This window comes from Cervus canadensis, chromosome 27 (genome assembly GCF_019320065.1).
Source record: "Cervus canadensis isolate Bull #8, Minnesota chromosome 27, ASM1932006v1, whole genome shotgun sequence".
Classification (NCBI taxonomy): Eukaryota; Metazoa; Chordata; class Mammalia; order Artiodactyla; family Cervidae; genus Cervus; species Cervus canadensis.
Genome location: NC_057412.1, coordinates 21,081,424 through 21,103,545, shown reverse-complemented (window position 1 = coordinate 21,103,545; position 22,122 = coordinate 21,081,424).

The window sequence follows — 22,122 nt, the reverse complement described above, 5'->3', positions numbered from 1 at the left end:
TTCAAATAGATAAAAATCTAAAAATAATGAACAGATAAGCCAAACCAAAAATAAGCAAATAAGATCAAATACATTAGTTGCTACTCTTGAGTCATGCTGAAAATTCTCATATGTGATATTAACTTTTCGTTGGGGCTAATTTAAACAAGATAATATGATCTCCTTTTGAAATAATAACATAACTTCCTCATTAACTACATCATTTTTGGATAGTTTTTTTTTTAAAGATTAGCTTAACATCTTTCAAAACACTTTTTTTTTTTTTTTTGCTGGATATTTTTTTCTCACTTATGTTGGCTAATTTATCTTCTCAAAGATATTCACGAGTCATTTACTCTTTAAATGTGAGTCAGGAGAATCTTCTTAAAACGTAACTGATCACAAAGGTGGCCTAAGTAAGTGGGAGTATGAAGGAAGATGGTTCAGAATCACAGGATTCTGTGAACCCTAGGACTGCCTATAAATATCCAGCTTGTGTTCACTGCACACACCAGTCAATAAATATTCTTCTTAATTCCTTGCAGTTAGAGGTAATTTTGTTATTATATATAGGATGAAGACATTTTTAACATCTTTTAAAACTTCAGTCACATATTATGATTTGCTATTTGTCCAGTATTTGATAAATTATTTTCTACAAAGTCATTAGTGCCATCAACATCTTCAAATGTATAGGCTTAGAATTTTTTTAAGAAAACAAGAAAAAAGAATTTTTATTATGATCAATAACACAAATGGGAACTAGTTCTAGTCCACTCCCAGAGTGGCGCGTCTACAGCCTCCAGGGTTGTGCAGATTTCCCTCTTCCTTCCAACAGGGATCTCTGTGTTGGGACAGCCCACTAACCCACAAAGTCTAGCAAACAAACCTCCCTGACTGGGCTAAGTTGGTGAAGACCTTTAGGTTCGTAGGAAGACCCGTGTGGTTCATGTATCCCTGGCTTTTCTTTTGAGTCTCCCAAAGCAGAATGGAGATGGATAATGCAGTGGACCCTAGAATGCCAAAAACATGGGAACCTTTTTCACTTTCTACATTTTTGTTTCTGCAGTTTCCATTCCTAATTTTACTTCTTTGAGTTTTATTTTTCTCATTAAATTTACCAGATGATCATCTTTTCTGTATGTATATGTATATTTGTGGGTGTCAACCATACTGTATGTCTTATGTATCATTCATAACATGTGTGTCATACAGACAGACTATGGTACAGATAGTACACATTACAGATAGTACACAGACTATGATATATATAGTTTTGTTTTTATTCCCCACACAATTTTATACACAGTGGATTCATTATCTGAGATGACCACATATAACTAAAATAGGTTATCGCTTCTTTCATATACAAATAAAAATTGAGTTTTAATTTTTCTTTATTTGGGTTATGCTGCTGCTGCTGCTGCTGCTGCTAAGTCGCTTCAGTCGTGTCCGACTCCTTGCGACCCCATAGACGGCAGCCCACCAGGTCCCCCCGTCCCTGGGATTCTCCAGGCGAGAACACTGGAGTGGGTTGCCATTTTCTTCTCCAATGCATGAAAGTGAAAAATGAAAGTGAAGTCGCTCAGTCGTGTCCGACTTGTAGCGACCCCATGGACTGCAGCCTACCAGGATCCTCCGTCCATGAGATTTTCCAGGCAAGAGTACTGGAGTGGGGTGCCATTGCCTTCTCCATATTTGGGTTATAGTTTGGCTCAAAATATTAGTGTTCAGCTCAACATACACTTACTTCTCTTATTTAGTGTTGAAGAGGTTTGTTCACAAAATCTTGATTTTTGTTTTGTAATCATTCTTTCATTTTTGTTCAGCGATGACAATTATTGGAAATAACAATTGCTGTTTCTCCCTAGTACTGTATGCATTAATTTGTCCTGTTACACAATGGACCATTTCAACTCACTACTCACAGTTTGCCTCAGCTCATTAAGACTTCTTCTATCATGTATAATCCCTGTGTATATCCATGCTTATATTCCTTGTGTTCTGGTCAACTAAAGTAACAAAATTAATGTTTGGATCTGTCTTCTCTGTTTACTGTATTATCTTCTCCTTGTGCATATTTTGCATTTTAGTTTACTTCCCCTCTTCTTCTGTAGAAGAGCTTCCTAAGTATACCTTCTAAACTCCTTCCTACAGTTTAGTTCCATTTCGTACTGCTTCTGATACTGGCATTAATGCTGTAATTATTGTTTACACTGTATAATCTTTGCTGATGATTGGTGGTGGTTTAATTGCAAAGTTGTATCTAACTCTTGCAACCCTCTGGACTATAGTCCACCAGGCTCCTCTGTCCATGGGATTTACCAAACAAGAATACTGGATTGAGTTGGCATTAATTTCTCCAGAGGATCTTTTTGACCCAGGGATCAAACCCGCATCACCTGCATTGCAGGAGGATTCTTTACAGCTGAGCCACCAGGGAAGCCTGTATAATCTTTACTGCCACCTAACTCATTGACATGTTGGGCTGGATGAAGTACAAGCTGGAATCAAGATTGCTGGAAGAAATATCAATAACCTCAGATATGAATCCACCCTTATGGCAGAAAGTAAAGAACGAAAGGGCCTCTTAATGAAAGTGAAAGAGGAGAGTGAAAAAGTTGGCTTAAAGCTCAACATTCAGAAAACTAAGATCATGGCATCCGGTCCCATCACTTCATGGCAAATAGAGGGGAAAACAGTGGAAACAGTGACAGACTTTATTTTTTGGGGCTCCAAAATCACTGCAGATGGTGACTGCAGCCATGACATTAAAAGACACTTACTCCTTGGAAGGAAAGTTATGACCAACCGAGACAGCATATTAAAAAGCAGAGACATTACTTTGCCAACAAAGGTCCATCTAGTCAAGGCTATGGTTTTTCCAGTGGTCATGTATGGATATGAGAGTTGGACCATAAAGAAAGCTGAGCACCAAAGAACTGATGCTTTTGAACTGTGGTGTTGGAGAAGACTCTTGAGAGTCCCTTGGACTGCAAGGAGATCCAACCAGTCCATCCTAAAGGAGATCAATCCTGAATATTCATTGAAAGGACTGATGCTGCAGCTGAAACTCAAATACTTTGGCCACCTGATGCAAAGAGCTGACTCATTTGGAAAGACCCTGATGCTGGGAAAGACTGAGGGCAAGAGGAGAAGGGGACAACAGAGGATGAGATGGTTGAATGGCATCACCGAGTCAAAGGACATGAGTTTGAGTAAACTCTGGGAGGTGGTGATGGACAGGGAGGCCTGGCGTGCTGCAGTCCATGGGGTCAGAAAGAGTCAGACATGACTAAGTGACTGATCTTAACTGAACTGAATTCATAGACAGTTCACTTTTCATACAGTCTATTGTCTCACCTATTCTGTTAACTCCAAATTAGCTGATTTTTTAGTATTTCAACGATTCTATAATTTGCCTTCAGAAGGATTTCCTTCAATATCTTGAAGGCTGTATTCTATATTTTAAGCATGTTAGTAGATTGTAGCTCCCTCTTTCCCTATTTGTTTACCCTGAAATGAGCAATATTTTTTAAATCCTCTTGTTTGATAAAAGAGGGTAGTGGATTCTCCTTTCCAGAATTTCATAGGCTTAATTTCACTGTGGATATGATGTGATAGTCTAGAGAAGCTTCTCTTGCTAGATAGAAACTTGGGGCATCCTTCCCACAAATCTTCTAAATTCAGTCCTTTTTCACTATTGACTCACATCTTTCAAATCCAAACTAAATTCCCAACAGATTTCTAATATAATGACATTGTTTTGTTGAGAGTTATTCCAGAGAAGTATTAAAGAGAGTTTGTCAGTAGTGAGGATTATGAGTGTTTTGCTCCATCCATCCTGTTACTGAAAAGCCTGTGACTATAAGGTAGCTACACAAAACTAAAATGTTGGAAGAATCTCCTTCAGATTCTTCTGAGGAGTCCATTTGCTTGTTTCTTTCTTTCTTGAGATATTCTGTGGGGCTTATATTTTCCAATGCATTTCTACCATTTTTCTCAGGGCCTCACATACCTATGGTTACTGGAAATTCTCTGACAGATCTGGCATATATTGACTAATGACTTTTTGTTTTTTCACAAATCTGAGAAACCAGGTAGAGCCCTTAGATTCCTGATATTTTAATCAGAAAGACCTACTAAAAGTTTGAAGTGTGTCACTGTAAATTCTTGTACTCATGAAGCTGAACAAGAGAAAGAGAAAATCATCGTGAAAACTGGTAGAACAAAAATAGTATAAAATGCCATTTTTTCCAAAGTTATCATTGATTTCTATTATATTTTTTCTCTGTCACTTATGTCTTTAATGTAAACATTTACACAAATGTAAATTCACATTATGGTCTTCTGCTCATTAACTGTAACAGAGAAACAACCACAATAAAAAGCCCAATTGGACATTTTAGGATATTACCTGTTAGGAAAAATATCCATCTGAATTCTTAGGTAGAATGAAGTTGGAGGACCTTATACCTTTAAAAAAGATTGTAAGAAATTTATATGTATGTATATAGCTATAAATAACCTATGTCATATTATACATATTATATGCATACATAATAATGATATGTATAACATATTGCACAAAATAAATTATAAATATTATTTTTCCAGACAGCTTGTGTGTTCAATAAACATGTGCCTTTTGCATGTCTGACAGAAAGGAAATCTTACAAATAACCAGTGCCAAATCTCTTCTTGTAAAGCAAAGATAATTTATTTTAAAATGCTTTTGAACATCCATGTCTTGTAAAGAAAGGCCACCCAGAACACAGAGCAGGTAAATACAAGATTGATCACATACAAGAAAAAAATAAGGATGCAAGTTGATGACATCAGGGACTTTTCATATATGAAATTTTGTGATGGACAGAATCTATATAATTTACATAAAGGCAATAGAAACACAATGATGATTACACAAAGAGACAAATATAAAGGCTAGAAAACGCAAATCAACATCCTTTGTTCAAATCAAATTTACATCTCAAAAGTATCCCAAAACAGACATAATCAACCATGTTTTACTCAACAGAAAAGGAGGAATAAAATTTCTACACTTGGGCTGTAATGCAAAATACCTTCATAAGTAGCATGCTAAATAAAAAGCGATTTGAGGAAGATGTTTATATGAATGCAAAAATGAAGTCTTCAGTGATTTCTATCAAGAAAATACATTAAATTGCTCTTTTGTCAAGGTTGCCTGAGTCACTGAATATGTTTGCATTTTTCTACTAATTTTCAAAATGAACAAAGAACTCTCAATATCAGTCTTTTAGAAAATAGTCTCATAGATTAAATATGTCCTGATAACCATTCTTAAAAAAAAAAAAAAAAAGGATATTTCACTAAGATGGAATTTTATAAAGTTGGCAGCTAAAGAGCCTGAAACTTCTGAAAGAGAATGGTCCTGATAGAAACAAGTTCAAAAAGAATTCACATGGGTAGTGTATCTGCTAATACATCTGGGAATACCAAAAAGGCACCAGAGGAGAGGAGATAAATATATTGAGAAGTACAAATCACAAATTCCAATTCTTGAATTTAGGACATAGAAGTTATGGAACTAGCCATTAGTTTTGATTTGAAACCTCAAATCACACAGCTATTAAAGAAAAAAGTTTTACTAGACTCCATAATTTTGGACAGAACTTAGAATCAGTGAAAGAAAGACAAGAAGTGGACTGTTTCTTCCTTACTTTCCTCTATGGTCAAGTTAGCATTAAAATGAATTAAGAGTTTGAATGACTCAAAGTAAATTCTAGCAATTTTAATAAATTTAATATTTAATAAATTTTATTTATTAAATAAATATTTAAAATATTTAATAAATTTAAACAAATATATTAAAATATATATATATATTTCTTTTTTTTCATTTATTTTTATTAGTTGGAGGCTAATTACTTTACAATATTGTAGTGGTTTTTGTCATACATTGACATGAATCAGCCATGGATTTACATGCATTCCCCATCCCGATCCTCCCTCCCACCTCCCTCTCCACCCGATTTCTCTGGGTCTATTTCATTAACAAACTTTATATTTTGGAGAATTTTTGGATTCACAGTAAGAGTGATGGAAAGTACAGAGCATCCACTGTATGTTCTGTCCACACACACATACTCAATAATCCCTAATATAAAACATCCTCCACAAAAGTGGTATATTTGGTATAATTGATGAACCTGCATTGACATATCATAATCACCCAAAGCCCATAGTTTACGCAAGGATCCACTCTGGGTGTTATACATTCTATGGGTTTTGAAAATGTGTAATGGCAGGTATCCACAACTTTAGTGTATACAGAATAGATTCACTGGCCTAAAAATCTTGTGTTCCACCTGTTCAGCTCTTCCCACCCGTTTGAGGCAACCACTTATTATTTTACAGCACCCATAGTTTTGCCTTTTACAGAATTCATTTTTGTAGTTGGAAAGCTATAGTATGTATCCTTTTCAGATTGACTTATTTGACTTAATAGTATGTATTTAAGATCCCTCCATGACTTGATAGTTCGTTTCATTTTAGTGCTGAATAATATTCTTCTGTCTGGATGTGTAACAGTTTATTACTCTTTTCATCTACGAAAGGATATCTTGCTTGCTTCCAAGTTATAGCAATAATGAATAAAGCAGTTGTAAACATCCATTTGAAAGTTTTTGCATTGTTCAGTTGCTAAGTTGTGTCCAACTCTTTGTGACCACATGAACTGCACTACAATGGGCTTCCATATCCTTCACTATCTCCCAGAGTTTGCTCAAACTCATGTCCATTGAGATGGCGATACCATCCAACCATCTCATCCTCTGTTGTCCCTTTCTCCTCTTGCCCTCAATCTTTCCTGGCATCTGAGTCTTTTCCAATGAGTCAACTCTTTGCATCATGTGACCAAAGTATTAGCGCTTCAGCATCAGTTCCTCCAATGAATATTCAGGGTTGATTTCTTTTAGGATTGACTCGCTTGATCTCCTTGCAGTCCAAGGGACTCTCGAGAGTCTTCTCCAACAGTTCAAAATCATCAATTCTTTAGCACCCAGTCTTCCTTATGGACCAACTAATTCCACTTCCTCTCATGCCTAAAGTACCCATCTACTAAATACAGGTAGGTCAATTGGTATGGCTGATTATTCTTTAGAGTTTTAGAAATAGCTTGAAATATATGCTTTACATATACAAACATTTTCATTTATAAATTAATACACACACACACACAGACATATATATATGTGTATATATATATCTCAACTGGGGGCTTTATGTTATAGAAACATTGAAGCAGATTATAATAGGATTCAGGCACACAAAACTCTGCATTTCCAAGCATACAGGTGTTATATGAGGTTTCCTAACAGAAAAATAACTAAAGATCACTTAAATAATGTAGGTGGTACTAACTTGGATACATTCTGAATCTTTAAATCCTTAATTTTATTGTGTTAATTTAAGTAAATTAGGTTTCCATATGTTCTACAGACTAGCATGTGGACTGGGGATTAAATGAGTCTGCAGAGAATATTCTAACTGCCTCTTGAACAGCAAGGTCTATTATTAATAAGATTCCTTTCTGTGGGATGGAAATCCCTCAGTCACTGTATAAAGATAGAGACATAGGAACCCTGTACTTTGGAACTATTCAGTAACTTTCATAAGAAGGAAACACACATAGGGAACTAGCATGAGGCAGAGAGCTTTGAGGGAAATTCAAACCAAAGATAGAATGGAAATGCTAATATATGGTCAAATTCTGGTCAAGACAGATGGACTAGGACTCTGTGCAATTAAACGTCAGATTTAGAATAGGGCTGGAGTTTAAATTCTGCATCTGTACCTGAATTAATTATGTGATTCGAGATACATTCTTTAAGTTTTCCGTTCCCTAGCTTTCCTCTCTGCAAAATGTTGACCTTAACCACATCAATAGGGCTTCCCTGGTGGTGCAGCTGTAAAGAATCTGAACGCAGTGCAGGAGGTGTGGGTTTAATCTGTGGATCGAGATGATCCTTGGAGTGTAAAGTTAAATAGGCCTTAGGAGTCATTACTAGTGACATGGCCAGTGGAAGTGACTGAATTGCAGCTGGGCTATTTCAAATCCTAAAAGATGATGCTGTGAAAGTGCTGCACTCAATATGTTAGCAAATTTGGAAAACTCAGCAGTAGGAACACGACTGGAAAAGGTCAGTTTTCATTCCAATCTCAAAGAAGGACAGTGCCAAAATATGTTCAACCTACTGCACATCTGTTCTCATTTCATATGCTAGCAAGGTTATGCGCAAAATCCTTCAACCTAGGCTTCAACAGTAGGTGAACCAAGAACTTCCAGATGTTCAAGCTGGATTTAGAAAAGGCAGAAGAACCAGAGATCAAATTGCCAACATCTAGTGGATCATACAAAAAGTAAGAGAATTTCAGAAAAACATCTACTTCTTTTTCAATGACTACACTAAAGCCTTTGACTGTGTGGGTCACAACAAACTTAACAAAATTCTTAAAGAAATAGGAACACCAGACCACCTTGTCCTTCTCCTTATCCATCTCCTCCTTATGCAGGTTCAAGAAGCAACAGTTAAAACCAGACATAGAACAATGGACTGGTTTCAAATTGGAAAAGGAGTATGATGAGGCTATATGTCACTGGCTGTATGTATTATGTCACTCTGCTTGTTTAACTTATATGCAGAGGACATCATGCAAAATGACAGGCTGGATCACAAGCTAGAATCAAGATTGCCGGGAAAAATATCAACAACGTCAGATATGCAGATGATACCACTCTAATGGTAAGTGAATAGGAAATAGAGAGCTTCCTGATGAGGGTAAAAGAGGAGAGTGATAAAGCTGGATTAAAACTTAACATTCAAAAAACTAAGATCATGGCATCTGGTCTCATTATTTCATGACAAATAGAAGGTGAAAAAGTGGAAGCTGTGGCAGATTTTCTTTCCTTGGGCTCCAAAATCACTGTGGATCATGACTGCAGTCATAAAATTAAAAGACACTTGCTCCTTGGAAGGAAAGCTATGACAAATCTAGACAGCATATTAAAAAGCAGACATCACTTTATTGACAAAGGTCCATTTAGGCAAACCTGTAGTCTTTCCAGTAGTCATGAACTGATATGAGAGTTGTACCTTAAAGAAGCCTGAGCGCCGAAGAATTGATGCTTTTGAATTGTAGTGCTGGAGAAGACTCTTGAGAGTCCCTTGGACTGCAAGATCGAACCAGCCAATCTTAAAGGAAATCAACCCTGAATAGTCATCGGAAGGACTGATGCTGAATCTGAAGCTCCAACACTTTGGCCACCTGATGTGAAGAGCTGACTCATTGGAAAAGACCCTGATGCTGGGTAGGACTGAAGGCAAAAGGAGAAGGGGGTGACAGAGGATGAGATGGTTAGGTACAATCACCATTTCAATGGACATGAGTTTGAGCAAACTCCGTGAGATTGTGGAGGACAAAGGAGCCTGGTGTGCTGCAGTCCATGGACCATCATATAGGAGTTAGCAACTGAACAATAATAGCATCTGCATCATTAAGGACTGTATGGAATAATGGTTATAAAATTCCATTAGCAAAATTCCATAGCATAATTAACGCCACATGTTATGTGTATTACTTAGGACTCTGTTACTTGTGGAGAAAAAAAGGTCAAACAAGCTGGCTTAAGTAAAACAGCAATTTTTTAGGTTCCTATAACTAGTTCATTTATTTCCATGAGGGGCTTATTAGTAACCATTTCTTCTCCTTTTGTTCCTGGGATTTATAGTCTTCTATTTAGCCTCATGCTCAGGCTGTTACCTTGGTGGTTACAAGATGGCAACAGCTGTTTCTCACATTCTCTCAGGAAGGAACACAGAAGAAACATGTTTGCCTAAGTCTCAAAAACTCCAACAAAAATCTTGCATATCACTGGTTCTGTATGTTTTTTGTATTTTTTTGTTTTTTTTTTTTCTATCACTGTAGCAATCACTCTTGGTCCCTTTACAAAGAGGGAAACTAGTCAAGGGACAGTTTCCCAGATGTAAGCTGGACTAAGCTTACCAATAGATGGATGACTACCAAATTGCTGTTAATGGAATTTTCATGGCCTATTTAGAGAAGAGGAAGAGGATATGCACCTGAGAGAGGGTACATGGTAACGTGAGTTAAAGAGAAATTAAACGTTCAGTGATTTCTGCTTTGTAACATATAGAGTCAGAGATGTCTTTATGCAAAAAATAAGTATATAGAGAGCAAACCAAGTAAGTGTAGGCCTTAGAAACAAGAGACACTCCTTCTGATGCTGGCCCTATGAGGTCACAGGTGAGTGACAGATGAACACATGTAAATACCACCATTGCCTTACAGTTGCCAAAGAAATTCAGCTTAGTTGTTAGCCTACACACTTTTCAGCTCTAAAAACTTAATAACTTATCCTACTTTAAGATGCAAAAGCCCCACAAAATATACCGTCAAAAGAAATGCTATTTTTTTTCCTTCCCCTTGGTGCTGCTATTAAAAAAAAAAAAAAAAAAAAGCGTTAAATCCTTACAATAACTAGTGGTCAATCTCAAAGACTTCCAACGCTTCCTTCAGTTCCAAATCTACAAAAACACTGATTTGCAATGATGGCGTATCTGTTATTCTTAAGTCATTTAAAATGTATTCTGTTTCTTTTCTGGTTTTAGTATTTTCCCCAATACTCTATAAACTTTGCACTATTTATTCTGTCTTCCTATCTTATCTACAGGATTTTCACACTGAGGTCTTCTATTGCCATCAGTTTTTTTGATCAATTATTAATCTTTACCTTAATGTCAGATTTTTTTCTCTTGGGTTCCAGGCCTATAATTGTATTGGCCCACAGACAACTGATATTCAACATGTCCCACACGGAACTCATTATCTCCACCCAAAACATTCTATCTAAACGGTCATAATTCACTCTGTCTCTCATGCTTGGAATGAAGTCCCTTCGGTCATTTTATTTTCCCTTATCTACCATATCACCACTATATTTTGCTGATTTTAATTTTAAAAAGCTCTTTCAGGCTATTGTGTCCACTGCAAGCCCCTGATGATTGCCTTCGTTTGTGTCCTCATAAGATCATATTTGGAAAAAAACATTTTTTTCCAAAAAAAGTTTTTTACCGAGTAACTATGTCCCAGGCAGTACTTGGGTTACCGAGGCAATGGCACTGAATTCCACAAACAAAACCTAAATTCTAGTGGGAAGATCTTAATTCAACTCTACATGTTATACTAAAAAGGAAAAAAAAAAGTAGCAAATGGGAATAAACAGTAGCAGGGCTGTTATGTAGACAAGCTGATCAGGGTCTGTTTATGGAAAGTGGCAGTATTTGAGTACAAGTCTGAAGGAGGTAAGGACAAAATCCTTGTCACTCCCTCCTACTGTAATTGGTCTCCATCAAATTGTCACTCCCTCCTGAAAAATCTCTTTCGTATCCCACAGGGTTATTTTTTGTTAGGGAAATTTCCGTCGGGGAACTCTTCCAGTTAGGAAGATCTGTCGCCGGTAGCCTAGAATTCATCCACCATTAAATGACTGCTTACATCCTGTCCCTGGTCGTCGCATCACTCCCCACCGGGCACCCTATACGCTCATCATCTCAACTGCCCACAGTTCTCTGAACACATTATACCCTTTTATGCCTTGACACAAGCTGCTTTATTTTTTGTTTTTATTTAAAAGGAGTCTTCCAGCAATCTGCCTATTAAACTTCTTATTGAGATTTAAGGATACGTCTCACATCCTCGAGGCTGTCTTTTCTAACTTCCCCAACTGCAGGCGTTCCTGACCCACCTTGCATGCAGTGAATTGGGATTCTTTATCTTTTACATCAGCCTACTTCTAGAGTGAGGGCTTCCCTGGTAGCTCATTGGTAAAGAATCCACCTTCAATGCAGGAGACACAGGTTCCTGGGTCAGGAAGATCCCCTGGAGAAGGAAATGGAAACCCACTCCAGTATTCTTGCCTGAGAAATCCCATGGACAGAGAAACCTGATGGACTATAGTCCATGGGGTCACAAAGAGCTGGACATGACGGAGCGACTAAGCAACAATAGCAATACCCTTTAGGGTCTGACTTTTACTAATTTGAGCATATGGTATAAAGATAGTTGAGAAATATTTGTTGCCTGAATGAAGTACCTTGGGTAAGGAAAAGAAACTAGAGGCTGTGGGCTCAGTTATATTTTTCCAGTCACAAAAATCTATGGTTTGATTTTAATTTTATTAGGGAAAAAAAAAAACTCTGTCCCTCAAGCATGTGTATTCCTCTGCAAGTTTCTTGTTCTTGAGGTTTTCTCTTTTCTTTTTGTTTTTCTGATATGTGTGTGCCTGTGTGTGTACCCACATTCACGGCCACACCAATTTCTATTTGTGACAGCAAAGTTGGGAGAAATGAAAATGAGACCTATGAAAAAGGAACCAAAAGCTCCAGCAGCCTCAGATTGGGGCTTTTCTTCTGAAGGCAAATTTTATGCAGGGAGGGGCTGAGTGGAGTGAGGCACACCTGATGTGTTTATTCTGCTTCTATGCTGTAGATGGACTTCTCGTTTTCATCCAGGTCTATGACAGACATGCAAACACAAGGAAGTAGTAAACAGTGAGTTACCTATTTTCCTTACCACCATTTTTTAATAACTTGGTGAGGCTGAACTAGGCTGACACTATCAAATATGACTCATCCGGCATCTCTTTATTAAGGTACAACTTTTCAATTTACTCAAAAATATATTCAGATAGGCTCCCATTACAGACTTCCATAAATGTATCAAGAAACGAGAGCTGGGATAAACTTGAAGCATCCATGCTACATTTTGGAAACATTAGTAATTTCCCTTAAGTAAGATCTGAGTAATAACTGCCCCCCCCCAAAATATAGTTTTTCCATGTTTTAGAACACATGCATATGTATATACATATACAATTCATAAAAAATATAAAACTCAAAATTTTAACAATTCTCATAAATTTTCACTTCAAGTGGCTTTAAAGGGACCACTAATGCACTTTGTCCTCCTGCCACAGAGTCCTAAAAAGATTTTCTTTTTTAAAGTAAACTATAAGTGTCAATCAATTGCTACTTTTTCCGTAAACAAACCAGTCTCTCCAGCACTGGAGAGTATTTTCAAAAAAAGAAATATAATTTACTATTAATATTAAACTATAGAATAATTGCATATTATATTGTCAAAGCAAGGGACTAGAAATATTCTCTAAGATTCTCTAAGAAATATTCTCTAAGGAGGCTTTAAATATGGCAATTCTAAGTACTCCAAAGGGGAAAAAAAATGACCCATTTTCTCTGCTTTGTTTGCATAAAGAGTTAGATATTAATACCTTACCTACATATCCTTGGCATATTTAGATATAGTCTAGATGGTTAAACCTGAAACTTAACAGATAATTTGCCCCTCGAATGAGTGAAAATGATGAAAATAAAGACTGACATCCCATCTTAAAACATTTTCACTTAGGAATGAGACACTGGGGGTTTTCCTGGTGGTTCAGTGATAAAGAATTCGCCTGCCAATGCAGGAGACCTGGGTTTGATACCTGATCTGTGAAGATCCAACCTGCTATGGAGACACTAACCCTAGGTGCCACAACTATTGACCCTGAGCCCCAGAGCCCATGAGCCACGGCTACTGAAACCCACATGTCCTACAGCACGGGTGCCACACAAGAGAAGCCACCGGTGAGAAGCCCGTGCAGCGCAGTTGGAGAGTCGCTCCCACTTGTCACAACGAGAGGAAGCCCACAGCAACAAGGACCCACCATAGCCAAAAGTAAATGAATAAAATTATTAAAAAATTTGAAAATTGAATGAGACACCTGAATAAACTGTAGGTAGACAAACAATCAAAACTTCTGAGAGCAATGTGATGCTAATTTGATTAGAAAACAGGGTTGATCTAAAAACCCCAAAATGACAGACACCAGCATCTTCTGCAGAAATAAGAGAATGTAATACATTCTTAGGAAAGTAAGACCTAACACAAAGGCTAAGATCCTGGTTTTTGTGTACAACCCAGCCCCAAGTTCTTTTCACTTGAGGTCCTGTAGGAGCTAGTTATAGAGAGCATTAAAAACCACCACATTTGAATTTTAGATTAGGAGTGAGTGGTAAATGTTTTTGTGGTCAAGCTATGATTGGAATGGTAACCAGGAATAGTAAGTCTTGATATAAAAAATAGACCCCATTTTCTGATGGTCAGTGTGTATTGGGCATGGGCCTAATGGCTAGGAAAGAGTATTTTAATGAGCATTCAGGCTGAGGCCTGCAAACCCCAAGACGAATGGCTCATCCTCATTACATTGTTTGTGAGCTGACAACTGGGTCACCCTAGCTTTCATCTCATTCTAAACATAAGAAACAAAAATATGCCATGTTTCCATATCAAAGAGAAATCACTTAAACACTGTCTACATGAATATGAAGTTAGATTTTCCACATTCTAGTGCATTCCTAAGTGAAATATTTGGGGGCAACAAACAAGAAAATATTGGTCATACTTCCATTCTCATTTTTCTGATAACAGTGTTTTTGGTGAAGCCAATTTTCAGAACTTTTTATAGAAATTTTCTTTACAACTGTTCCTTTTAATTTGAACATTCTTGATCACACTTTACTTAAAACTGAATTTAGATCAACTAATATTTTGCCATATAGTTTTCATGGTTTCACTTTATTGAACATGATTCCCAAAACTAAATTTCTAATTACAGTAAAATTTCACTAAATAAATATTTTAAGTTAAAAAAAATCATTTGTAGGATAACATTAATTTAAATAGAAAAAATAAAACTCTAATTTGAATATGAAGTGTGATGATAAAATAGTTTCTATCTAAAATAAAGCACTAAAAGTTATTTCAGAATATATTGTCTATTCCAATTATATATTCCAAGATCTTTGCTTTTCTAGCCCTTTAATATTATATGATAAAAGCTAAGATATTGAACAAACCAGTAACATTACTATTGAATGAGTGGCTAGGATTCTATCCTGCAAAAGATATGTAAAATTCTCTAAATACATCCAAATTCATTTCTATAAAATAACTTCATGGTGTAAGTAATGGGACAATTTTTAAATAACAACTCATACTCATTAACAAAAGAAAATGACCCAAAAGAGAGAAAATGACCTAACTCATAATCAATAATGAAAAAATAAATTTTTTGTACTGTATGACATGAATACTCATAATCAATAACAAAAAAATAATTTTTTTGTATCGTATGACATGAATATTGTATGGATTTTTCACACTTTTCCAATCAATACTAAGGAAAAATATTTTCCAGCATTGTTTAGCTTGAAAAATAAAGCAATACTCCAGAAAAGGGGAGTGGAGATGGAGGGCAAGATTATTAGCAGTAAATCTGTACTGGCCATTCACACTAAGAAACGGAGGAACGGTGATCCTTTTGTTTTATTTTGGTAGAGAAGGGATATGGTTATCAATGGAAGCTGGTAACTAGTATTGTCTTTGGTTTCAAATGAAATCTCTCTTTAAATCTACCCTCTCGCTTACACATCCACTTTATTATTTCTTACTTTATCCTATTGCTCTTTTTAATAACACTTCAAAACCTAAGATTATTTTAATGTTCACCCACTTATTTATCCTTACATTTCAAATTATCTTTAAATTTTAGTGTTTCATAACCAGATGAGCTTCCTAACCAGTCATTTATGTAATGCTTCTATTATTTTTATAACAACGACTCGGGAAGACTATACTCAAACCATGTGAAGTGAATTGATTTAGACTTCAAGAAGGATCCTAACACTGAAAGTTCATTAAGGTTTTAAACCATATTGTTAAACTTACATAAGATTTCACAAAGTACCCTAATCCCTAGTAGCATGTTTTGCTTTTATATAATGGAAAATATTTAAAATACAAGCGCTCCATTCATGAACTTAATTAATTATTTAAGTTGCCATTCCTACGTGTTTGTCATGTGCTACAGAAAATTATGCTTTTTGGATGATCAAAACTAACTAAAACAAAAACAAACAAAAGTCTCTTTGCACTGCCAAGCAAATAAAACATTGCCGTACCAAGGCATGGCCAGAATTAAACAGAGAAATATTAGCTAGTGGAAATACAGTCAATACTCCAACTTCCTGATAAATTCAACCTAGACGTGAAAGCTTACATAAAAGACCAAAACAACAGTGATAATTTACCAAGGCTGGTTTGACAGTACAACAGTTAAAGTCACCCAAGTTGTAAAAAGACAATGTATGGCATCTCTTTAATTAGAGTTTAAATCTGCTCATCTTGATTCAGTAATAAACTGAGCAATGCCAGGTTATATGCTCTTTTGGAAGACAGCGACTGTACATAATACATGTGGCCCTTTTCAATTCAAGGCCTGATTTCTTGGCTCCTGCTTCTGAAACACAATGTTTCATTTTAATGAAAAATACATTACTGCAGTAAGATAAGGTCATCAGCTGTTAAGTGTAATGCAATTTCTGTAATAAAATTAATTTTATAGCCGCATAAAAGACTTTATGTGGGTTAAATACTTTTAATTACTAGCTAAATTTTGTTCCTTAGAATGCATAAATGAAGCACCTCCACCCTCGTAAAAAGATTGCATATAGTGTAAAATGTCAGTAGGATTCTTTATGATTTCAATTCTTTGTATTACACTAAAATGCCAGCCATCATCAACTGCGGGCCAATATGGTCTATTTTGGTCACAGGGACAGAGGATTTATTTGCTAGTATGTCAAGACTAAAACAGTTGTGCTAGTGAAAGCCCTGAACAAATATCCTGATAGGATAGTTATTTGTGGATAGCAATTTGACCAAAGAAATCTGAGACATGAGCACTGACTTATGTACCTCAAGTTAGTCATCCAGCAAATGGACACATTTGATCTCAGGTTAGAAGCTGAATGGGAGCAGAGGGCATGCAAATCACAACTAAAACCAATATTGGAAAAGCATCTCAATGTGGTAAAACTGAAGTCACGTAAAAAGGACAACATACTCTTGGTAGAGTTTACATATAAACATTAATTCAGTAACCTTCTTGCTTTGTGAAATGTTTTTAAAATAAAGTATTTCTTAAAGACAAGTTAAGTGGTAGAGGATTTAGAACTGGCACAGAATTTAAAACTGGACAGCTCTGAATCCCCCAACTTTCCTATCAACAAGTTATGTAAAATCCAGGGCAAGCTATTTAACCTTTCTGGTATTATTTTATCATCTGCTCTTTAAATAAGTATAAGAATAGTTGTCTCATAGTGTTATTATCACACTTAAACATAAAAACAACACAAAGTTCCTGGCATTAAGCCTAGCTTTTATGAAAGGCATGAAATAAATGTTACATTCCCATCTGATTTCACTCCCCTTCCATGGACTCACGGGGAGCCACTGAGGGCAGAGACGTGAGCAGAATTGAGATGCTCTTTTGTTTGTTAACATTACTGTGATAATATACAGAATTACCTCAGTGGAGGGAGAGGTACCTGGTTGCAAAATGTCATTACATTCTGTAAAATGTTATATTTCATTCGTTGTTATTAAGAATTTATAAATTTGTTCTGCAAGTAGCACATATAAGCTCTATTTTCTTGCTAGGCTTGCTATCTTAGATATAACAAGTATTTTGATACTATATAGAAGGTAGCAAGCCTAGCAAGAAAATAGGAAGTGTCCTCAAGAGATCTGTTTGTATCCTCACTTAACTCTGCACAATAATTAAAAACAGAGGAGTTCTCTTTTCATCATACCCTCTCTAGCATTTATTGTTTCTAGATTTGGATGATGGCCATTCTGATCAGTGTGAGGTGATAACCTCACAGAAGTTTTGATCTATGTTTCTCTCATAATTAGTGATGTTGAGCATCTTTTCATGTTCCTTGGCCATCTGTAAGTCTTCCTCAGAGAAATGTCTATGCAGGTATTCTGCCTTTTTTTTTTTTTTTTTTCATATTGAGCTGCAAAGGGAACCCTCTTGGACTATTGGTGGAAATGTAAATTGATACAGCCCCTATGGAGAATAGTCAGCAGATTCCCTAAAAAACTAAAAACAGAACTACCATATGACCCAGCAATTCCACCACAGGGTACATACACTGAGAAAAACATAATTCAAAAAGACACATGCACCCCAGTGTTCACTGCAGCACTGTTTACAATAGCCAAGACATGGAAGCAACCCAAACGTCCATTGACAGAGGAATAGATAAAAAAAGATGTAGTACATAGATACAATGGAATATTACTCAGTCATAAGAATGAATGGAGTTGGGTCATTAGTAGAGATGTGAATGGGCTTCGAGTCTATCAGACAGAGTACAGTCAGAAAGATAAAAGCAAATATTGTATTTAATATATATACATATGTGGAATCTAGAAAAATGGCACAGATAGTCCTATTTCTAGGGCAGGAATAGAGACTCAGACAAAGAAAGGATGTGTGGACACAGGTTGGGGGCATGAACAGGGAGACTAGGATTGACATATATACAGTACTGTGTACGAGACAGCTAGCTAGTGGAAACCTGCTGCTTGGCACCGGGACCTCAGCTCAGTGCTCTGTGGTGACCTAGGTGGGTGGGATTGAGGATGGGTTAGAGGGAGATCCAAGAGGGAGGGAACATATGGGTACTTACAGCTGATTTACTCCACTATACACCAGAAACCAGCACAACAGTGTAAAGCAACTCTACCCAAATTAAAAAAAAAAAAAAAAAAAAAAAAACGCAGAGGGGCAACAGGCAGTAATTCCTAGTTGTATAAAGATTCTTAGATATTCCCTATGCCCAATGTTGTGGCTTCCAGTCTGTAGACATCACCACCATCTCCTGGTTCTCTGACATTAACAATAAATTCACATTCTTCTTTCTGCCCTGGTTACTATCAGCCACAGACGTTCCTCATTTATGATACTGGATGAGCCAGCAGAAAGTGGCACCGGTGTAGAAAGTACTCAGGACCCAGGTCCACACCAGCAGACCATGATTCCACCAGCCTGGGGGCAAGGGAAGATACTCCACTGCGACGAAGAGTTCTGTAGTGTGAGCATGACCAGGCTGATAGATTACCACTGATGTCTGAAGTTGTACGATTTTTGTTCATAGTCACTCCCTCTGGTTCAGATGTCTCCTCCTAAATATCTTTTTAATGAATATGAAAAACTTGTCATGTTAATAAATTTTACCTATGTCATTAACTTTGCTTAAAGAGCAATTTGGGGAGGGGTGGGGTGAATCTTACAGATGTTATTTTATCATTTTACTGATCTTCAACTTATTTTTGCCTTTTCTTTACATATGCCTTAAAAGGCCATGCCTGAAACAGATTGCTTTTTTTTTTTAAATTTTTTATTAGTTGGAGGCTAATTACTTCACAACATTTCAGTGGTTTTTGTCATACATTGACATGAATCAGCCATAGAGTTACACTCATTCCCCATCCCGATCCCCCCTCCCACCTCCCTCTCCACCCGATTCCTCTGGGTCTTCCCAGTGCACCAGGCCCGAGCACTTGTCTCATGCATCCCACCTGGGCTGGTGATCTGTTTCACCATAGATAGTATACATGCTGTTCTTTTGAAATATCCCACCCTCACCTTCTCCCACAGAGTTCAAAAGTCTGTTCTGTACTTCTGTGTCTCTTTTTCTGTTTTGCATATAGGGTTATCATTACCATCTTTCTAAATTCCATATATATGTGTTAGTATGCTGTAATGTTCTTTATCTTTCTGGCTTACTTCACTCTGTATAATGGGCTCCAGTTTCATCCATCTCATTAGGACTGGTTCAAATGAATTCTTTTTAACGGCTGAGTAATATTCCATGGTGTATATGTACCAGAGCTTCCTTATCCATTCATCTGCTGATGGGCATCTAGGTTGCTTCCATGTCCTGGCTATTATAAACAGTGCTGCGATGAACCTTGGGGTGCACGTGTCTCTTTCAGATCTGGTTTCCTCAGTGTGTATGCCCAGAAGTGGGATTGCTGGGTCATCAAAACCACAATGAGGTACCATTACACGCCAGTCAGGATGGCTGCTATCCAAAAGTCTACAAGCAATAAATGCTGGAGAGGGTGTGGAGAAAAGGGAACCCTCTTACACTGTTGGTGGGAATGCAAACTAGTACAGCCACTATGGAAAACAGTGTGGAGATTTCTTAAAAAATTGGAAATAGAACAGAACATTGTTTTTAAAGGAGTAAATCGAGCTTTTGATTTGTGTGTTATGTTGAATATTTTACTAGGAACTGGTATTTTACTTTACACAAAGTCCACCAGATTGATAACGGGTATTTAATGTGATACATCAGTACATCTAACTTGATTAGTACTTTAACTTCATTTTATTATCTGACTTTTACTCACAAGTATCTATTTTTCCTGATAATAAATTCAGAGAGAAGATATGCTTCTGCATTACTTTTCATGGTTTTTCCAATGTCTTTGGTCACTTTCCTTAATGAGGGAGAAAATGCTAATTTGATGTGTTAATACATGCCAATACGTAGGCTCCATTAATCAGCGGTGGGCTCACTGTATACTACAAAACCATGGGCAGTGTGGGGCTCCTTGTCTCTCCTAGGCCCAGCCACTTGAAGTAAGGAGCTCTCTCTGACTCATAATTTCTCAGTGCAGCAGAATTATTATAAACTGTTGAATCAGGGCCTGAATTCTCTCCACAACCCCTGCCATCCTATCTAAGGACTTAGGATAAAACATGTCTCATTCACAGATCTTGAATCTCAGCTCCATGTGTCCACCTGTCTTCACCAGAGAGACTGCACTGGAAGCGCCAGTTCAAGGACCCATTGTTGCTCTGACTAGTTGCTAAGTCATGTCCTTCTCTTACAACCGCATGGACTGTAGCCTGAGAGGTTCCTCTTTCCATGGGATTTCCTAGGCAAAAATACTGGAGTGGGTTGCCATTTCCTTCTCCTAGGAATCTTCCCAACTACGCATTGACAAGCAGATTCTTTACCACTGAGCCACCAGGGAAGCCCAATTGTTGTTCAGCCGCTCATTCGTATCTGACTCTTTGCAACCCCATGAACTGCAGCATGCCAGGTTTCCCTGTCTTTCACCATCTCCCAGAGTTTGCTCAAACTCATGTCCTTTGAATCAGTGGTGCCATCCAACTATCTCATCCTCTGTCATCCCCATCTCCTCCTGCCTTCAATCTTTATCAGCATCAGGTCTTTTCCAATGAGTCAGCTCTTTGCATCAGGTGGCCAAAGTATTAGAGATTCTCAATGAATGCTTTTATAATGGAAACTTCATTCACATTTGTCAGGACATGGTTTATCTCTCTAGTTGAATCTATAGAATTTATTTTTATAAGATAATAATCTACAATAATTCTTTATTTTCTGACTACCAGGACTCTTGACATTAATTCAAGATTTACCAATAACAACTAATATCCCACATGCCTTTGACTATGCTACAGTTTAATTGAATGGTTTTTTAGTTTTTATTAGCCTGATGTAAAAGTAACTATGGTTTCCAACCCTGAACTTTAAATCATTATAACTAGGTACAAACACATCTTTATTAATCAAAATAGGAACTATTACAATAAATACATTTTTGCCAATGAGAAATAAGTTTGTTTATTTCTGTAGGGTAAAAATCATGCTTTGTGATGATTCAATGTCTTGGAAAGTATTTTCTTCATACTGCTGGTTGTGGAAGTGTTTTTCTTGCAAAAAGTTGTCAAGATGCGTGAAGTGGTAGATGGTTGGCAAGTGACCAGGTGAATATGGTTGATGAGGCAAAATTTCATGGTCCAATTCATTCAACTTTTGAAGCATTGGTTGTACAATGTGTGGTCAGGTGTTATCATGGAGAAGAATTGGGCCTTTTCTGTTGATCAATGCTGGCTGCAGGCATTGCAATTTTTGGTGCATCTCATTAATTTGCTGAGTATATTTCTCAGATGTAATGGTTTCACTAGGATTCAGAAAGCTTCAGTGGATCAGACTGGCAGCAGACCACCAAATAGTGATCATGAGCCTTTTTTGGTGCAAGCTTGACTTTGGGAAGTGCTTTGGAGCTTCTCTGTCCATCCACTGAGCTGGTCATTGTCAACTGTCACATAAATTCCAGTTTTTGTCATGT